Source organism: Mya arenaria, chromosome 5 (assembly GCF_026914265.1).
Source record: "Mya arenaria isolate MELC-2E11 chromosome 5, ASM2691426v1".
NCBI lineage: Eukaryota > Metazoa > Mollusca > Bivalvia > Myida > Myidae > Mya > Mya arenaria.
Genome location: NC_069126.1, coordinates 35,563,899 through 35,571,900, shown reverse-complemented (window position 1 = coordinate 35,571,900; position 8,002 = coordinate 35,563,899). Strand labels below are relative to the sequence as shown.

At 33.6% G+C, this 8,002-nt stretch overlaps 1 long non-coding RNA gene across 1 annotated transcript; it reads left to right on the top strand.

The window, feature by feature from the left end:
- The first annotated feature begins 788 nt into the window (after positions 1-788).
- Positions 789-3,419, top strand: LOC128236217 (uncharacterized). The gene is made up of 2 exons (XR_008261291.1): positions 789-1,137; positions 1,479-3,419. It is a non-coding gene; the product is annotated as an uncharacterized LOC128236217 (long non-coding RNA).
- Positions 3,420-8,002: the final 4,583 nt, after the last annotated feature.

Below are 8,002 nucleotides of genomic sequence, written 5' to 3'. Positions count from 1 at the left end.
AGACGTCACGTCATAAGTAATTACAAAGGTTTTGTAGTTATACATATAACAATATACCTTATCTGAATATGTCCCTTATGTGTATATAAAGTCCAGCAGTCCATAAAACATTTTTGGCCGGTCCGGAACTGTCACAAAATATCTTACCAACCGCTGACGTAATTAGTTCTCTTATTTAGTTATTTAGTTTTATTTTCAACATGGCATATGATATGCATGTGATATCACAAACAATGAAACATATATTTAATTAACATAAAACTGTTGAATATCAAACGCGCTTTAGAAAAAGAAAAATGTATAAAATGTTTAGCATATATTATTGAAAACATAAGACACCACTTTGGGCCATATGTCCTTACAAGGACAAGCCAGTCAGCACGCAAAGGTGAAAGGTTCTCGGCTAATGCCACGGTCAATATACACCTTCGGGGGCTGATTGGCCGGTCCTCATTATTTTATATGACTCACACTGGCATGTACTATATCTTAATTTATATACTGACGATATATAGTGATGGCAGTACCATTTATGATCTTCAAGAAGCAAATTTATTCACCAAAATCGAACTTGAACAACAAATATTGAGTCCTCAACATTCTACATGTAGCTCTAAATAATTAACATAAGAAGGATATCAGTTAACCAATAAATACAGACAGAAGCTTAATTTAATATACATGAACGTTATTTTTAACTTTCATTGAAATCAATCTGCTGTTATTGGAAATTGTTTGTATACTTGTGTAGTCTGGTACACGGCGTACTCTGCACAACAAGCGTGAAATAGTAAGGAAATGTAATCAAGGCTAAAACATGTATGTGTGTAGCAACGGAAATAAGATTTGTTGTTTTTCCATAACATTTTTGAGCTTCTAGATTCAGGGTGAGGAATCACGTGACTTCAATGGGGTTCTCACATGTGTCACCACGGTTCAAATCCGATGTAAACAATCAAGAAAGTGACAGTTATTTCTAAATTACCTTTTTAAGAGAAACGATGGGAAAATATTTCTTAGCCTATAGAAGACTATACTATTTTCTGCTTTTGGATTAACTTGTTTTTAACGATGGAATCTTTGGCCAAAATATCGAATCGACAGGATTTTGTAGTACGATGCAACGCTGTGTGCGCCGTGAGTCTTTGTTTTGTATACCTTTCTTAGTAATTAGTAATATTTAAGAACTCAAACTAATGTTAAAATGTTGATTTTACTCATTTCATTCATTAAACGAATTGTTTGTAAAATTTATTTTAGTTCTTTTATGAATATCGATATTTCCTGAGAAGCTGTTGTAAACGTGATTTTTATATTTGCTGTTGTTTACGTGAATTCTTCTCATAACATGCTTAATTGATTTAATAAGTAGTTTGAACTACTCTCTCAACTTTGACGATTATGCATTCAACACTGAACTTTTATTCCAAATAATATTTCTTTCATGAAATGAATATATATCTATTAAAATGTTCTAGGTTGGCAGTCATGGTGATACGTCCAAATTATTCATTGTCATTCTTTAAGAGACGGAGACAACCCTTATATGTTTCACCAAATGTTGACAAAACATGGATAAATTTAATTGATGCAGTGATGAGTACATTCAAATGGAAGACAAGATATACTCCAGCCAACCCCGTTCCATGTACATCCCGTGGTAAAAGAAAGTCAACAGCGAAGAAATGGTTTAAAGTATTATATATCACTAAACTATTGAATAAAAGAAATAGTGAGGACATGCTTTGCTGGTTGGATCCATTGTATTTGTATATGACGTCATTATAAACTACTTATTTCTTTTTTCATGATATATGAAAAACCCTTTGGGTGAAATGATTCAAAAGTTTTAACATTTTAAGTTATGGATGTAATGTATGCAATAACAATTTCTTTGATATATGTTTGCGTATTACAACAGTAAAGTCATGTTGTTTTTATATAAGTATAATCATATACCATTGCTGTTTGACATTACTAATTATAGGAATTGTAAATGTGTTTAATTATTTGTAAAAGATTTCACAATGTGATTATATTAAAGCAACTGTGCACCAGATGATCAAATTGCAAGAAAAAAAGAAAAATGTCGAAAACTGACATAAACTTGGTATAAATGTGTACAATGCATTGAAACTTACTAACTGATGTATCACATAGTTTACAATTTATTTAAGTTTAGCAGTTATTTCGTATTTTTCCATTAAAAAAGATTACTGGGTATGTCTACCTTATAGATTTCATTCCTTATGCGTGATTGGCTAGTCGATGTTATCATGTGATATTACCAAGTTAGGTTTATAGCTTAAATATACCACTCGATTGAAGTAAGCCTTTGTAGCACAGTGTATACAACACTGGATTGCAATCTTGGCGACACGGGTTCGAACCCGGTCTCCGACACAATTTTATTTTTACATTTTGGTACTTTTATACAATTATGATATCAAAGCGTAACACATTCTATTGAATAATTGTCCTGGGATTCATTACAGGATAAAACTTTTTTGGTGCCAATCTGGTGTACAGTCCCTTTAAATATGTTAAAGCTGTTTTAAGAAAATTGTTTAGATATTTAGAAAGATTGCCAAATTGTTAGTCATGGGCAAAAGTTATTATAGATATATTACAATCACTAGGATTTTATGATGCATGGTTATTTCAAAGCGTTGGTGATTTTGATATATATTTAAAGTGAACGCAAACAGGGACTAAAATGTTAATGTACAAAAATGGTTTGCTGAATTTATTAATTCAGGTTCAGCCAAAACGTTTGTTTTGTTCACTGACTGTAAGTTACAACCACTTTTGTGTGCTGTAAATGTAGTTAAATTTAATAAATCATTGACGATACATAGACTTTCGTCACATAGGTAAGAAATTGAGGCCGGTAAATGACACAAACCTTAACCTATTTCTGAATTTGAAAGGAAGGGTCAAGTTTGCCATAAAATACAAGATGAGTTCTATTTCTTGTTTGAATGTACTTTATTTAGTTATTGAATAAGACAATACAATACATACATAAAAACTATTTAAACAGACCAAATACAACCAAATTTGATGAACTTTTACACATACCAATAAATATATTTAAAGGAAATTAGCAATGTTTATCGACAAAACTTCTTAATTTAGAGTTCCTGTTGTACTTATAATGATGTTAGATAACTCAATTAAATTGTATTTGTAACCACTGTAACCTCACTATGGTTATATTATATTGTATGTGTACTGTCTATGTTTAATTTGTGTTTCGAAAGTACCTTGTTAGTAAAGATAAGTAAACATGTATTAATATATATCGTGACCTACGATCGATTGATAGAAGTGCATTTAATTATATATATTATGAATTCCATTGATGTATGTTCATGGACCTAAGGCCTTTATGCATTTGAATAAACTATGAAACTTTATTATCACAACTCGAGGCTTGTGAGTCCACTTAAGGTCTCTTGTTGGTGATATTTTCTTCTATGGCGTTAAAGCTATCAATTTCCCTTTCCCCCTCCCCAGATAAGTAGATTAAAATATTTGGCCACGTTGGACATCCTAATCGTGCTCATAGCTACATAACTTTTTGATGAAATCTACATAAGAGTGTTTGTTACAACAATGTTCCCACATATTTAAAATTTATTTATGCAAGAAAACAATCAATCATTTGTTTCCAGTAAGGATAGAATAATCCGATACTCGGGCACGCTGCGTGACCGGTAACCTCGGCAAGCCTTGTTATCGGCTTACGCGCGAGCCCTCGGGTCGGATTTTTCTATCCGTACCGGAAACACATGATAGATACTTTTACTCTTCTATTGTCATCACATACCTGCCTCCCTTGTTGAAGACATTCGTCTGCAGCACAATGGAAAAATTGCCATACGGTATTATTTGAAAAGTGAAAACTTTTTAACCTTGTTCCCGCATAATACCCTATGCTCGGGTTGGGGATGAATCTTTTTACACGAAAGGCCATGCTAGATACAAATTATCATCTAACGAGGGAAGGTCATTTTCATGGTAGTCAATTTCGTTGTCAGTGTTTCTTATTATATCCTGATTTCTTATGAATAAAGATATTTTGACCATTTTTGAAACATGGGATTTAACTGGAGCGTGGGCAGTTTTATAATTAACCTTTAGGAATGGCGATTTTGTTATTTAATTGTTATTGTTATTGGTCGTTTATTGGGTGTTGAATTTCTTTAACTTTGGAACGTACATGAGACGGGTTTGGCTCAAGTGAGTTTTGCCTTCCATTTTATTGTATCTATTACTTCATCCATTTAATTTATACATCTTTGTAAACATTTGGTGAAACTGCAGAGGGATACTGAATATTTGGAAGTTTCAAATCGATCAAATTAATGTAATTTCATACCAGAGCTTAAGATTGTATAACTTCTCGTCACAAATGAGAGGACAATACAAACCATAAAATAGAATAAACTGAGCATGTAATGATAAGTTTGTTAAGGATACCGACTTAACATAGTCAGCTTTATTGAGATGAGAAGAAGTTTACGTTACCGACAGCACATATCACTATCACGTTTACAACAGCACTTCATGAAAATTCGATATTTGTTGAAAAAAACTAAAATCACATTTAACGAACAATTCGTTTTATGAGAGTAATGAGCAAAACTAACTTTTTAACGCATGTCTGATATCTAAACTATTACAGATGACTAAGAAATATGTACAAAACAAAGAATCACGGCGCGCACAGCGTAGCATCGTTCTCCAAATTCCCGTCGATTTGAAATTTTGGCCAAGGATTCCATCGTTAAAATACAAGTTAGTCCAAAATATATGCATGTGTAGTATTCGCATACATGTAGTAAAAATGAGACAAACATTGCTTTGGTGCAAACACTATTCAACATCGATTAATATCAATACAGAGGTAGTTCAAAATAAATAAAAAAAGAACTTTGTTCACGTCACAATTCTGCGCCTGGATTGAAAAAAATGTGACACAACTATTTATGCGAAAAGCAACAGAAACAACCTCAGTAGCAAAATGTTTAAACATAAACCCGGTTTAATGACACTGGGTAAACGTCAAAGACATAGAACATACAGTCATAAACAAGAAACATGGGAGAACAACACAATACTCCACAAACAGCACAGTGCATACATACCATATATAAAAAAAACTAGGTAAGTTTATCAGGAATTGTTAGGTACCGCAGTAGAAAGGTCAGTAAAATGTAAATTTACTGGGGGGTTAAGCCAGTTTATGTGCACAAACCTCACTCTTATCCAAACAATTCTTAATAAAGATAAAACGCATAAGGTAAATATCATCAAAGTATGCATTAACTTGAGGGAACTTAACAATAAAACAAATAGTACTTCTATGAGAAGATATCCTAACTCTATTTGCAGATGGAGGAACACAATTTAGAGCATCTAATGCAAAAACTTTTCAAAGATACGATGCAGTCATTGTTTGAAACTTTAAACATCACACACAGTCTGCCTGATAAAATAAAAGGTTTAAAACTGTGTGATCGTAGAGTTTCATAATATAAAGCATCATTGTACTAAAACTGGGAACATATAAGGAACACATTCTTAAAAATAAAGCGACATGTATTAGCAAATCCTTCCTTCCAAATGATATGATAATGTAAAATATTTGAAGAAAATGAAGTCACATGCAAAAACACTCCGAGTCAGCCAAAAACGTGTTCACCAAAAAAAGGTTTTTAATATAACATGAACTAGCAAAATCTTCATAAAATCAAAGGACTGAAAGCTTAGTTATGTAAGGATGCTATATCCAACCCTATATTTTGTTTCAGGAATTTATCCTCAAAAACTATAAGGTAGGTGCTCTTCAAAATATTGCCTTTATATCCAAGGTTCAAATAAAACCAAGTAATTCACTGAGTCTATCTGCCCAACTACCTGCTGGAAACATTTTAATTTTACGAATTTTCTTTAAAACATCACCATAAGAATCGTGATTAGCAATACTATTAGCAATCAGCGATTGAAGAATACTATTGTACTATTGTACTTTGATATGAGATTATAATGACCATTAACAATTCTTGAGAAAGTTTTCCTAGATTTATAATGTCTGAAACCCTGGAATAAAAACACCATATGATGGAATCCTAATTTTGGCCAAATATAAAATTATGAACATTGAAGTTCAAAACATTTCTATGGTATACTGATTAAAATACAGAATGGCAATACATGTACTTAAAATACACAGAAGGACAATAAATTATGTTCACATAACATGACAATAACTTCATTTAACAGAATTTATATTTACATTTATATGCATGAACTGATTTAGAAGTAACGAAAGCAACATATATTCAGTAGCGATGAAAAACTACATGTACCGTACACTTAAACGCGAAGTTGATTGTCTCGCAAGTCTATTTTATCATAATTATTCGACGTCGCCCCAGTTTTCCTGAAGCGTGATGCTGAGGAACATATATCGTATTCATCGCTGACATGATCGTTACCAATCTGATCGTAAGAATACAAGTCTGTGTTAAGATTGTCTTTTGGATTGTTATGCAGCCAGATAGGACTACTGTCATCACCATACTCCGCCTTTTTAATGGTAGTTTTAGCTTTGCCATCAGACGATTGGCTCCTTTCTTCACCATTCAACGGCTCCGGGTCAAGGACTACATAAGAACCAGGAATATCGTCATATGGTTGCTCTTCATCAACCGGATCCAACTCATGACTTTCCTTTGTTGAATCCGTAATAACTGGCGTTTGAGTCTTGTTACAAATTTTGCGTACTGATAAAAAGAAAAATGCAATGCCAAAAAGGGCCAAGATCGCACATACAGAAATTGAAATGCTGATTATCAAGGAATTGAAATCAATCTCTCTTTTGCCATTAATAATTCTCGTATTTTCTTCAACTTTGTCACTGATATCGCTGGTAGTTTTGCCGAACGTGGATGTCTCAATATTGTTTTCTTGGTTTCGTCGTACGTTCTCTAATCAAACATACTTCTTTCTCTTTTTACAGTCTTCCGGTTCTAAAACAAGTTTGTTATTAACTCTCGTCACTACCAGGCACGGACGGTTACCCGTGCGGTCATCCGCAACAGTAAAACTACGAAACGTTCCTACCCAGGAACCAACTGTATCATTGACTCGTGCATTTATTTCAGATACCAAATGCGGTCGTACATCTGGTAAAATGGTTGCCGATATTTTTTTACAGTAGTTTACGCTGTCTAACCAAGTTTTAGTTTCAGCCACAATGCAGTAATTCGTACCAGAGTCGTTTACAAAATAGTGTCTCTTGTTGTTGATGCACTCTTCCTTGTTTCCGATGAAACAGACGGAGTTATGTTTTTCAGTGCATTTTGCGGTGCTAATATTCAATTGTAAGTAGCTACACTGGTATAAGAATTCGTCTTTTACCTTTTCTGTTTTCACTTCAAACACACCCAATAATTTATCGTTGGCTGGGTCGCATTGAGTCCGATTCGCTTCTACCATTTGCCGTGTTAAACAAACACAATATCGTGAATTTACTCCTATGTAGGAATTTGTTGTTGATGTATTGTATCCACAATAGTTTAAACAACTGTAGATTGAAGTGCCGTTTGCTTCTCGGCCAATGTTTTCGGTCCACACCGCGCACTCGGTGAATACAACGGGCAAGCTGTATGAAGAAAACCCCGCCACCCATGCTGATTCTCCATTGTTTAAGTTCAAGTCAATTAAATCATCGTATATCACTCCATGCTTTGTGTGTTCCGGTGGATAACTGATCGTCTCTGGTACAGGATTGAAGTTCATGCTTGGTGCTAGTCCACCTTTGTTCTTGCATTTTTTGATTGCACTTTCATTGGTTACGTTGTTGTGTTCTTTGGCCTGATCTATGTTAAACGAAAGGCAAAACACAAGTGCGCCATACATTTGTAGTATATTCATAGTTTGACTGTCTGTTTAATTCATCTGAATTTTAGAACTTTGGCAACTAATTTGT